This window comes from Heterocephalus glaber, unplaced genomic scaffold (assembly GCF_053883595.1).
Source record: "Heterocephalus glaber isolate CG9 unplaced genomic scaffold, H.glaber_assembly_v1.0 deba00001497, whole genome shotgun sequence".
NCBI lineage: Eukaryota > Metazoa > Chordata > Mammalia > Rodentia > Bathyergidae > Heterocephalus > Heterocephalus glaber.
Window position 1 is genome coordinate 23,742,082 of NW_028258320.1, and position 12,743 is coordinate 23,754,824.

The following is a 12,743-nucleotide window of genomic DNA, read 5'->3' on the forward strand; positions in this document are numbered from 1 at the left end:
TCTTAAAACCTGTAGGTGGGCAGCTTAACCCAATTTTACAGATGAGGAAACTAAGTAAGACCCAGAGATATTATCCAGTCTCATTTCCTTGACCAATTTACCAAGTTAACTTACCTTTCTTTCTAGAAGATGAGAGAGGTGAACTGTTTGCTGAGGTCTCTTCCAATCCTAAAATTCTTTTATTCCAAATTATTGGAAGCCGGACATGATGGTGACACCTGTAATCCCAGAGCTCAGGAAGCTGAGGCAGGAAGATTGCCTCCAGTTCGAAGCCAGCTTGGGCTACCTGGTAAATTTCAGGCCAGCCTGAACTACATAGGAAGACCTTGTCTCAAAAATACAAACCAAACAGGGCTGGGGATTTAGCTCAGTGGTTTCGGCGCCTGCCTTGCAAGCCCAAGATCTTGAGTTTGATCCCAGGTACAAAAAAAAAAAAAAAAAGAAACAACAAAACCCCCCACAAATGATTGGGGCATGATCCAATCCGTGTGTGAAGTACAGAAAGTACAGCCTATCTTGGCTCCACCATGGGCTGGCCTTGAATGCTTTGGGGGAATCACCTAAACTTCCAAATCTCAGCAGCCTCATCTTTAAAACAAAGTTAATAAGCTACACCTGATAGAATTTTTTTGCAAGACAAGTGAAATAAAATATGTAAATCCCCTACTTGCTCTGGGACTTTGATCTAGTTAAGTCAATCTCTCTTGAGCCCCTGGTGTTTATGCATAAAATGCCATGACAGGCAGGAAGAATTTCCCTTCTTGAAATGTAACAGCCACTGTGGTTGGGTCCCTAGGTCCCTTCAGGCCTATATCACTCCCTCTCCAGCATCTGGGTTTGTCAGCTGACAGGTCTCAGCTTGGTTCCTCCTAGAGAACTGGTTGCAGCTGAAGGTGATTTATCCAAGGCCAGGTCCGGTTCCCTGGAGGCAGCTCAGATGCCATGACTGTCAATGCAGGGCTTTGAAGAGCAGGCCCTCTTGCTTCAATTTAAAAAAAATATGGAGTAATGTGAGTCTAGAGCTCCTTATAAGAAGGCTGAGCCTTTGGACAGTACTGAGTCGAGGTCCAACCACTCCCTCTACCTGATCTTGTTTCTTTCCTGCCTTGCACATGCTGTTCCTGAGAGCACCCCACCCCTGCAAACTTCTTCCATGCAAATATCCACCTCAGAGCCTGTTTTTGGGGAACCCAAGCATCATGTTGTACCATGATGAAATGAGTTATCAGATAAGAAGGTGCTTTGAAAACTGTAAAGTTATAGGCAGCACTGGATACTGTTTACCATAGTGTAATACGAATTATCTGGAATTGGGCCAGGGATTTAGTTCAGTGGTTCCACATCCTGCTTCACAAGTGCAAGGTCCCAGGTTCAATCCCTGGTACAAAACAAACAAAGAATTATCTGGAAGATACTGAACTGATGTGTTAATATTTCCTACAAATTATATTCCTCTCCTGCCATTCTACCATTATGGCCTCAATGAAGATAAAGGTTACCTTGCACAGAAGTAGAACATTATGTAGGAGAAGCACCGTCTAGTCAAGGAAATTTAGGGAGATGTTCAGTTTAGGGATAGAAGAGAATAGATGAGAGGAGAGATTAGGGACAGGAGGTCAAATGCTAATGTCCAGACTTAACCCCTCTGAGCACTTAATCTGTCTGGAGAAGCAATAAAAAAATCCAGATAGGTTCAGGTAAGACTGAGATCGTGGAGCTAGTGACTGTATCCTCCTGGAATAGGCAGAGGGAAGCTGCAAGACATGAGAAACTCCACTATCCTTTGTGGCTACAAGCAATGGCCAAGCCTTGCAGAAAGGAGTCCAGACAGATGAGCACAGTTTCCTATGCCTTCTGAGTGGCTGGTGTCTGACAGGCACTGTAGGAACTCAAGCATGTCCCAAGGGGAGAGAATAGGATATTAAGGATAGAGCTGGTCAGGAAGAGGAGGAAGGAACACTGCAAGGCCAGCAAAGCACTACTATGACCAACTGACTTCAAGCAGAAATCCTTATGAGAGAATGTCAGCCTGGAAGAAGGTTGAAGATTACAGGGTAGTCACAGGGGGTCAAAGATAATCATTGCCTACAGCAATGTTAAAATGTTTTCTTGTGCCTGCCTGGCAAGCACAAAGTCCTGAGTTTGATCCCCAGTACCCCCCAAAAAAGTTGTCTTTTAAAAAAATAATTTAAAACATAGATTTAACATAGTATAAAGTAAACTACATGTTTTGGCATGTGGTTTGTTTATATGTTCCAGAGATGTTTACTTCATATTCTATTCACAGTTTTTTTTTCCTTTTGCACATGCTAGGCAAATGCTTTACCACTGAACTGCACTCCAGCTCCATGTAATTTTTTTTTAATACACAGCATTTTTATCAACTATTATGGAAAGTCCACACTTACAGACTGGAAGGAAGTGGTAATTTGTAATGCTAATTCATGTATATCAATTTATTTATAATAGAATAAAAATATATTGAAATTAATAGAAGCATAAAACAAGCAATCTTTGTCAATGCTTAATGTAGGGCACATTTTGTATCTAATTTTAGGTCATCGTTTAGGAAACAGCATATTATAATTTATTTAAATGATCTCTTCCAATATAACAGAAGTTCAAAATTGCATTCATGATTTTTGGATAGTTCTCTATTACATTTATTTAATATTAAGTTATTTTATTTAAAACAGAAGTAAAATGGATCAGGAAGGAGCGTGTTTACAGAGAGATTTTTACTATGCTATATTTCTGAAATGTAAACATATATTTCCAATGCATACCTAAGTAACAGGAAAATAAAACAATGCCTTTGTCAAAGGCGGGAGTTGCAGTCATGCTACTGGCAAGAATAAAGCAAATGGGTAAGTAAAATTATCCTGGTGTTGGGGGCATTTTTAAAATAGGATTTCAGTCTTGCTGAAGATGCCAGTACAAGAATAAGACTCCTAGGAGGGCCACATACAGTGCCTCCTGAAAGACCCTGCTGGCCACTGTGGGCAGTAATGTTGACATCATTTGAGGTGGCAGGTATGATGCCTGCCTTCTGGTGTATTTGGGTGAGTAGCTGAGCCAGTTAGGGGAATTTGGGTGATTAAGTAAAAAATAAGAGATTCTTGGTTAAGCTGAAGTCTTCATTTGGGAACCAAAAACAAGTAATCACTTGGACCTTGAGTCACATACTTTTCCTTGAATAGTATGGTTTGTCCCACAAAATTTTGTTGGGGGTTATATTATTGAGAGGTGGAATGAGATAAATATGAGGTTTAATTTAATGGCACACTGTACTGGAAATCTGAAGACCTACAGCAGATTTAAATTCCAGCTCTTGTTATAATTTTTTAAGATAGTTAAATTACAAAAATGCATGAGGGCCAGGGATTTAGCTCAGTGGCACCAAAAAAAAAAAGGTAGTCCACTGTACCATTTCTTTGGATTCTCAGGCACGGTTTGGCAGTGCAAGAACTCTGTAACATTAATAAGTTCAATAAAAAGTAAATAATAAAAAAAGAAAAGAATGAAGTGAAAAATTGTAGTAAAGGGTATATTATCAAAATGAACCATCTGGGTGGTCTTGACAGGTACTTTTTGTTGAATATAAAGTTTAAAGCAGTAATTCTTGAAGTATAATTTTTATTAAATATGTCTGTGAAAAAATTTTAAATGTATGTATGTTCATAGAAAAATACAGCCAGGATAATTAATGCATGCCTTCATAACTCTATAATGTTACTAGGAGGTTTTTTGTTTTTTTTTTCCGGTACTGGAGATCGAACTCAAGACCTTGTGCTTGTGAGGCAGGTAGGGTGCCACTGAGCTAAATCCCCAGCCCACTAGGAGTTTTATCCTTAAGATTTTTTGTATTTTCCAAATTTCCTATAATGAGTATATTGCTTTTTTTTTTCAGTACTGAAGATTGAAGCCAAGGGCTCATGTTTGCATCCGCTCTGCCACTGAGCTACGTCCCAGACCTTTGCACTTTTTATTTTGTGACAGGGTCTCACTAAGTTCCCTACATTGGCCTCAAACTTGAGATCCTCCTCAACCCCCTAGTTGGTGGGATTACAGGTATGTGCCACCTGCCTAGCTGAGTATGTTACTTTTTGAGTCAGAAAATAAATCAGTAAGTGTTAAGAAGATTGAGAGGAATGACCTTCTGGTTCTGTTGATAAATATTCTCTTTAATAAAAAGACTGGGGCCGGGGATTTATCTCAGTGGTTCCACCACCTGCCTCAAAAGCACAAGGTCCTGAGTTCGATCCCTGGTACCAAAAAAAAAGAAGACTGAAGAACAAGCAACATATTATGGAGCACCACATGCCATGGTAAAAGGTTGGGATCTTGTGAGCTGGTGAAAGACTTGAATCTGCCAAAGAGGACTATAGGCATAGCGTGGAAAATGGATGAAAAGGGAGTGAGAAACACAAAGTCCTCTTAGTAGGCATTTACAAAGATCTGAAGGAAAAGTTACAATTATGAAGACTTTGTTCATACTGGTACTCAGATCTCCTGACTACCTCTTCCTTCTCACTTTAGGTCAGAGTGTCATCTCTGTTCTATTTTTGAAGTTGGATAATATATCATACCTTGGGCAAGGGATCTGCCTTTCCCTAAACCCCTAAAGTGGCCACATGATACATTAGGTTCAGGAGCATTTTGATATCCATGGGGTAAACCTTTGCCAAGGGAAAATGGATTCGGAAGAGAAACAGACGGTTATACTCACCCCTATTCCTCTTGTAGACTCGTATGAGACGCAGCTCCTCTTGTCATCAATCTTTCCAGAAACGTCCCTTGTGCAGGCAGCAGGAGTGATTTATTTCATGACTTCATGACAGAAACCAGGAATGTACTCCTTAGTAGCTTGCCTTGTGCTTTGCTTTTTAGAGTACCTGGGCTTAGACCACCTTTACCAACATAGTGACATTGGGAGCAGGGAGAAGAGAGAACGGGATAAAAGAGATATTTAGAAAGTAGTGTTGGCACCACTTTAGTGGCTGATTTAATATGTGACAGGTTTCTAATTTGGAAACTTCAGTCACCTTCACTAGCAAATTCCTAGCTCTCAGTCCATTATTTGTTGAATGAATTATGGTAAGCTCACTAAGGAGAAGAGCGCAGAAAGTGTAATTAATGTATCATATGTAGAATAAGCTCAAGGAGGTTTTTAACAATTACTAGTGGGTAGTAAAAACTGGTATTTGCAATCCTTTCTTAAGAGGTCCCAATGCAGTTACATATGAACGATTGATTAAGGCCTTGGGAATCGTGGTGAAAAGTTGAGCCCAGAAGGGCGCTGACAGCCTGTCCAGAATTCAGAGGAATTTTATTCGTGTTGAACCTGGACTTGGCCTGTTCCAAATAATACAGTGGACTTTAAACCATCTCAATTGTCTATGATTCACTGAGTAACCAGGCACAATTAACACAGTGCTAAATCCTAAACCCCTCATTTCACTGAGTTATTTTAATTTTTATGAAAACCATAGGAAAATAGAGCTAAAGGAGCTTCCAAAGACTATCTGGCCTGAGTCCCTTGTACAGGGATGATCTGGCATATGAGTTTAGGGAAAACACTGATATTTATTTTTCAGTAGAGCTGACTGACATGAGAGTATTATGTTATAGAAGTGCTGGCCAAAACAAGCTTACAGAATTAAAAAGTAGGAAGCATCTTTTGTTCAACTATAATTGTGTGGTGACCTCCTGAAGGTCCAGTTTCTTTTTTCAAAGTTAAGGATATTTTGGCTTAATATCCTCAGAGCAGATCCATGTCTCAGTTTCATGCATATTCTAGTGCATACACTAACTGAGCAAAACAATATAAAGAATCACCCATGCTATGACATTGCTCTTTTCCTTCCCCCTCCCTTTCTCTTTCTGTCACGAATGAATGTAGTTTGATTCATGTATTTATATGCACGTAGCATTCAACTCCACCCCAACAGTCAGGATCACTCTTGGAGCAGTAGCTAATCAGGAATAAACTCATGAGATTGGGTAAGAATTAAATTTTCTTGAGCTCATCCTAACTGAAGGACAGCTTGTTTTATCACTGCTGTATGTGGTGTGACATTCTCTTCGTCTTTTCAACAATGATTTATGGGGTGACTTTCATGTGACAGGCAGTGTTTTAGACTGGAGTTGTTTTGTTGGACAAGAATGACTTAAGTACGTCCCTGCTGTGATAGAGTGTACCTTCTGAGATGAGATAGGTAATAATCAAGTAAACAGGTAAATGAGATTTAATAAAAGAGACAAAGGAAAATAAAGCCGAGTAATTGGTTAGAGGATAGCTGAGTTGCATCTATGTTATGCGGGATGATTAGGTCTCTCTGAGGTGACATTTGGGCAGAGATCCGATAAGGTAGAGAGGAAGCCATGTGAAAATCTGGGCACTGAAGGCAGAGGAAACAGCAAATACAAAGACCCTAAAGCATGAGTGAGTTTGACACTTTTAAGGAATGGTGAGACAGCCAGAGTGACTGGAGAGGAATGAGAGAGAAAGTGATAGAAGATGAGGTGACAGAATTAGGCCAGAGTCCAATCATATGGGATGGGCTGGGCTTGGCTGTGGTTAGGAGTGGGGATTTTATTGCAAGTGTGACTGGAAGGTTATTACAAGGTGTGCCAGCACATTTCACTTATATTTTAAAAGGACTGCTTTGGTGGCTGTGTGGAGAATGACATGCACTGTGAAGAAGTGGGAGCAGGGAAGGTAATTAGGAGGCAACTGTAGTAGAGTGGGCAAGAAATGACAATGACTTGGACTAGTTGCTCATGTAGCAGGCAATAAGAAAGTGTGGGGCTTGGGAAAAATTTATATCCATAACTGAATTTATAAACAGCAGGAGCTGATAGATTGGATGTGGAATGTAAGGGAGAGGAATCTAGGGAGATGGGGTGTATTACTATTTGGGAGATATTCGTCTGGGAAAATGAGGAGAGAAAATTGCGTGGGACATATCTTAAGGTAAAATGGGACTAGAGCCCTGAGCACAAGGGCCATAGTCCTTGCTTGGGGAAAACTTTCTTGATAACATTGCAGGAGGCCCACAAGAGGGCACACTTCCAGCCAGAATCATGGACGCTCTCTATTACAGTTCCTTCTCAGCTGAAAAGTCACCTCCCTGACGCTAGAGGAAGAAAATTCCACCTTTTTTTGCAGGTGGAGGAAAAACGTACTAATGGGAGTCTGTGAGCCCTATACTGTACATACACCAGAAATAAATACATATGTACCTTTTATATTAATATACAGCAATGTATATGCCATCAATATATTCAAGTTAGCATTTCCTGGTTATAGGTACTTTACCTTGCTTTATAATTCAGTGCTGGTCTGCATCCATTACCCTCCCTCAACATTCCATGTTGTTTTCTCAAGCCAAAAGCCAAAGTCCCTCCCTGGCTGGGCTCTGTTACACACAGAAAATACCACCTGAACACAGTAACCTTTGAAACCAAAGAATTTTAGTGCAGGAAGGAAGAGCTAGTCCAAACCTTCTCTTACTTTAAAGGAGAGGAAATAGAGCCTGGAGAATTTAAAAGACTTCCATAAGTTCCAACAGCTGCTTCTGTGCACAATAGTCCTGACCTTTTCAGGACTTTATGTGCACTTTATGTGCATCTAATGCATTTCTAAGTTCGAGGTTTCCATTTAATACAGAGGCCTTCTGCATCAGACTCTTCTACATTAGCAAAAGGGAGAAGGAGCTAGACAGAAAAGGAAGACAATGTGTTCAATATGTATTTTCTCAAAGAAGAGTGAACTTTGGGAAGTAGCTATAATCGGGAAACCCAGAAGGCAAACCCATGCTTTAAAAAGCTACATTATGGGGCCTGAGAGTATAGTTCCCTTAGTGGACACAAATGTATGGCAATTGGTAAAGCGTTTGCCAAGTATCCTACTTCAATCCCAGCACTACTTTCTGAGTATTTATGGAGAAAAAAATAGCTACATTATGATGAAAACCTGTGTATCACTCATTTCATTTAATTTCCTCTAATTAGACTGAAGGTTCTGCTGAAGGTAATGACTAGCGATATGACTAGGGGTTGTTGGTTTTAACTGTTCTTTAGATGTAATCAAACTCATAGAAGATGACCTATGGAGGCTACGTTTTTCGGCTGCCATTGCTCACAACTTTTTTTGGTGGGCCAGGGATTTAGTTCAGTGGCACTGCACCTGCCTGGCAAGTGTAAGGTCCTGAGTTCGATTTTCGGTACCAAAAAAAAAGTTAAAACAAAACATTTTTTGGGTGATAAACAGCCCACTCACAATACTACTAATTATCTCATGCTTCATACACTTCAGGGCTAATATTAAACACTTGATTTGCACCATCTCATTAACATTTAATCCTAACACTACCCCATGGTATAGATACAACTGCCTTTAGAAACCGTGAACTTGAGACACTAGGCACCAAGAAATGAATATTCTGCCATAGATTCTAGAGGTAAGGGATGAAAGAGCCAAGTGTGAATACTTACCATGAATACTTAATACTCTGATTTTTGCTTGTTTTCTTAGGGAAGTCTTGTAATCTTTGGGAGAGGAAACACTACGCTTGTTCAGTGTTTCAGCAGGTAAGATGGGACCAGAGGGCCGATTGACACACTTGGCCCCAACAGGGGATATTTGCTTTCAGACTGTAAAGAGGCTGTCAGATGAAAACCAACCAACAATCTTTTGACATCATTTTTCTCTAAGAGTGTCTTTTTTCCTTTTACTCTCCTTTGATTTTACTCTCCTTTGATTTACTCTCCTTTGATTTTCTGTCACAAAGCATTTGTGCGAACGACCTGGGGTGTTACGACACCCCTAGATAAAAATCTGAGGACAACTTGGATGAAGGGCAACTTTTAAGAACAGTCCGCCCTCGCCTTGATTAAACAAATCGAATGGAAACGTTTTGTTCAGATTGAGGCATCCAATAGAAACAGGATCTTCCAAACAGCCCTGACTCCTTGGCAAACCCTGTTGCTTAGCGAGACGTCAAAACTCCTGCGCGCAAACAAACGTCTGAGAGGCACGGCCGCCCGCCCAGCGCGGCTTCTCCGCCAGTCCAAGTTGGGGAGGAAGCCAAGAGGGCACTCGCCGCCCCTCCCCACCCGGGTTAAGGCAGGAGTAGGAGGGGGGAGAGACACCTGGTAGGATAGTCCCAGAGGACGCCTCTCTTCCTCCCTGAAAGGTGCAGGGGAGGCGAGAGCCAGGGTCTCTGCGGGAGGTAACGCCTGTGTCAGAGCGAAGAACCGGGAGCGAGAGCGGCGGCCGGGGGCAGGGGGCGCTCAGGCCCTCGGCGAGCACTGTTCCCCCTCCCCCCAGGAAACGCTCCCGCCGGCCCCTCCTTCTGCCACCACCTCCTGGAGACCAGGGTTGTAAAATCCCACGCAGCGGGGCGGGGCGAGTCATTGCAGTCAGCTGGCGCGGCTCCAGCACCCAACTGTCGGCTCGGATTCCCAGCGCGTCTCCAGCCTCCCTCCTCCATCCCAAGGCCCCAGGCGGCTCCAGCCCCAGCCCGGCCCAGCCCACAAGTCCCCTGGCCCGCTCCTCTCCCTTCCCCGGAGGGCGCCTCCTCCCGCATCCGGACCCCTGCTGCAGGAGGGAGGTGCCACAGGCCAGCGGCTCCACTCCTAGGGTCCTATCACTCCCTCGGGCCGAACATCTGGGCGGGGTGTGTGTGTGTGTGAGGGCTCCAGATGTGGCTCATGGGGCCAGATGTGCGTGTTCCCGCCTTAAGCTGGCTGCCGGCGAGTCTGGGCGGACCCGTGGGAGGGGCAGAGAGGGGGTCCCTCCTAGGCGATTTAAAAGCCACCAGAACCTCAAGCCCAGGGGTTCGGGTTTGGGCCTCCCAAATCCCTGGCACGCACTGCGTAACGGAAAAGTTTCCAGTCCAGCCTGTGCCTTGCGGCAGTGCAGCCCTTGGAGCTTCTCAAACCAGCACAGAAAGTAGGGTAGCTCCACAGGATTTTTCAAAGATTAAGCCCTACATTTGAACCAGACGACTCGAGTGCTGGCTGGGACTCACCCTAAAGCGCTCTTTGACCGGTTATGGATTCCATATTTGAATTAGGGGGTCGTATTCCACCTGGTACAGGCAGTTCAGGGCGGGAGAAAAGCTTAGAGAACTCTGTGACTCAATCCCCTTGGAATGCGCCTGGAATAATAATGGGGAGTTGAAAGGTTTTTATGGCCGAGGTAGCTGGTAAAGACCAGGCTCCCCTGGCTGCAGTGGCGAAGGCCGAGGGGGGCAGTATTGCCTTATGCAGTGCCGCTACGCCTGCAAACCGGACAAAAATAGAGCGTCTGGTTTAAATCAACCAAAAAAACCATTTCTTTCGGCTTACTTTATCATCCTGCAGAACCTACAGAACAAGACAAGCTAAGTATATTCTGATACTCTTTAAACACACCAGTAATAGACCAAATCACGTTTTACCGCTGGGATTTCTTAAGGGGCCTAACGTGCAGTCTTTACTTTTCAGATTTTGCGAATTTAACTTCCTTTTTTGAGCTTGTGTGTGGGCATGTGCTTAAGCACTTATAATCCACAAGCAACGCTCTATGTTGCCCTTTTTTTCTTTCCTTTAAAAAAAAAAAATGTGGCCTTGGAATAGTGAAGTGTATCTGAGGCCAACATCTGGGTTGCTTACAACACTAAATATATAGCTGCATTTCCCTCCTTTCACGCCCTACTCAGAATTCCAAAGGCAAGTTTGAACAAAAGGAAAACGTGTCTGAGTGTAAAAGGACAACTTGTGCCAAGAATTACCGTCACAGGGTAAATAACCTTGTTTTCCCCTTCATCAGTGGCCGCTATCAAGCCCCGGTTCTTGGAAAGTGGCCAACAGCCTGTCTGGTGGAGGGTGCTGCTAATTAGAGAGAGCCCATAAACCTCTCTGTCAAAGAGGGCATGTGACCTTCCCTTCAAGTCTAAACAATAAAGCTGGTGAATTGCAGGCTGCACTCAACACTGGCTGCCCCCACAGATTCCCTAAATAGGAACAGGATGGAGGGCAGGCTTAAGAGGTTACCATAGCTCTGCTCTCACACTTTGAGGAATCGAGCACTCACTTCCCCGTACAACGTTTCAATTACTCTCCAGTCTATTTAGAGGAAAGCAGCTTGCAGAGAGAACTCATTGTCTAATCTAAATGAGGAAGCAATTATTACTTGCTGCAGTCTTTCCTGCTTTCAGACTGCTGGGTCAAAGATCAACCTGATCTCATGTAACCTTACTTTGCACTTGGAAGATCTACCCTTGTAACGTCAATTATTTAGCTTTTCTGAGACTCATCCCATCTTCAATATCCTTTCTAACTTTGTTATTATAAAGAACATAACTACCTCTGTAGACTGCTTAATGTTAAGTATTTTTTAAAAATTGTGAGTAAAGGTATCTTCTCAATATAGCACAAGAGTTCTGCTTTCCTTCTAATTTACCTCCTTGCAGCCCCCTTGTTGGCTTTAATTTTATATAACATGTTGTAAACTATAAATAATGCAGTTCTGCTTGCCTCAAACATAGCATATGGAAACTGTTGCCTGTTACATGCCCTAACTGTACTTGCTTTCAATTTAAAGACTGAAAAAAGTTAATCTCCTGTGTAAAAAGGCATTTGGCCTTTTGTGTGTGTTTTATTAGTTGAAGCCCAGGGTGGAACAACACTTGGAATTCCTCGTGTTGTGAACAGAGCACATAAAAGCGTTTATAAGGTGTGGTTTGATGGGAGGAAGGCTGGTGGGACATTGAGGGAGGAAGGAAAGCACCTCCTAAGAGGATACTTCCTCCCATTTAAACTACATCCTCTCTTCAAACTGTTTGTCTTAGACAATAATTGATGGTAAGTGATTTGTCTTTTTCTATTCCATTTGAAAGCATTCTCCCCTTACTGAAGCTTGTCCAAGAGCCAAATCTATTGCTGGCTAAAACACATGATTCTATTACTTTTCTGATAATCTGAAAGTTCTAATCTGAATACATATAGAGTAAGAATCATTTCTATGTTAGCTTTTTAAGGATACTGTGATTTCCAGGTTAACCAAGTATAATGGAATTAACAACCTGAAGTCACAATGATAGTTTTTCTGCTTGTGAGGGAGGGATAATTCTTCTCAGAAGGTCAAAACAAACTGGTAAAAATGTTACCTCAACTGACTACAAGGGGCATCAGAAGCCTTGTAAGGTACAATTTTTCTTATTACAGTAAACCATGTGCTACAACATTCCTTTTCTTTGTAAGATAAATTGGTAACATCTAAGATTACAGTTTCTGCATACTGAATTAGACAAATGACTTTATATTTTGAGATGGTATTTAAAATTTAAGACAACTTGGTTAGGCTACAGTACTCAGACATTTGGTCAAACACTAATCTAGATGATGCTGGGGAGGTATTATTATTATTACTTTTTTTTGTTTGTTTTTGAGACAGGATCTCACTATGTAGCCCACGGTATTCTTTTTTTTTTTTTGGTACCGGAGATTGAACTCGGGTCCTTGTGCTTGCACAGCAGGCAGCAAAACCACTGAGCTAAATCCCCGGCCGAACCCAGACTATTCTTGAACTCACAATGTAGCCCAGGGTGGCCTGGAACTCGAGGCAATCCTCCTGCCTCAGCCTCTAGAGTGCTGAGATTACAGGTGTGCACCACATCTGGCTTTTTTTGTAATGAGACGAACATTTAAATCAGTAGACTTTGAATAAAATAGATTACTCTCGGGCTGGGATT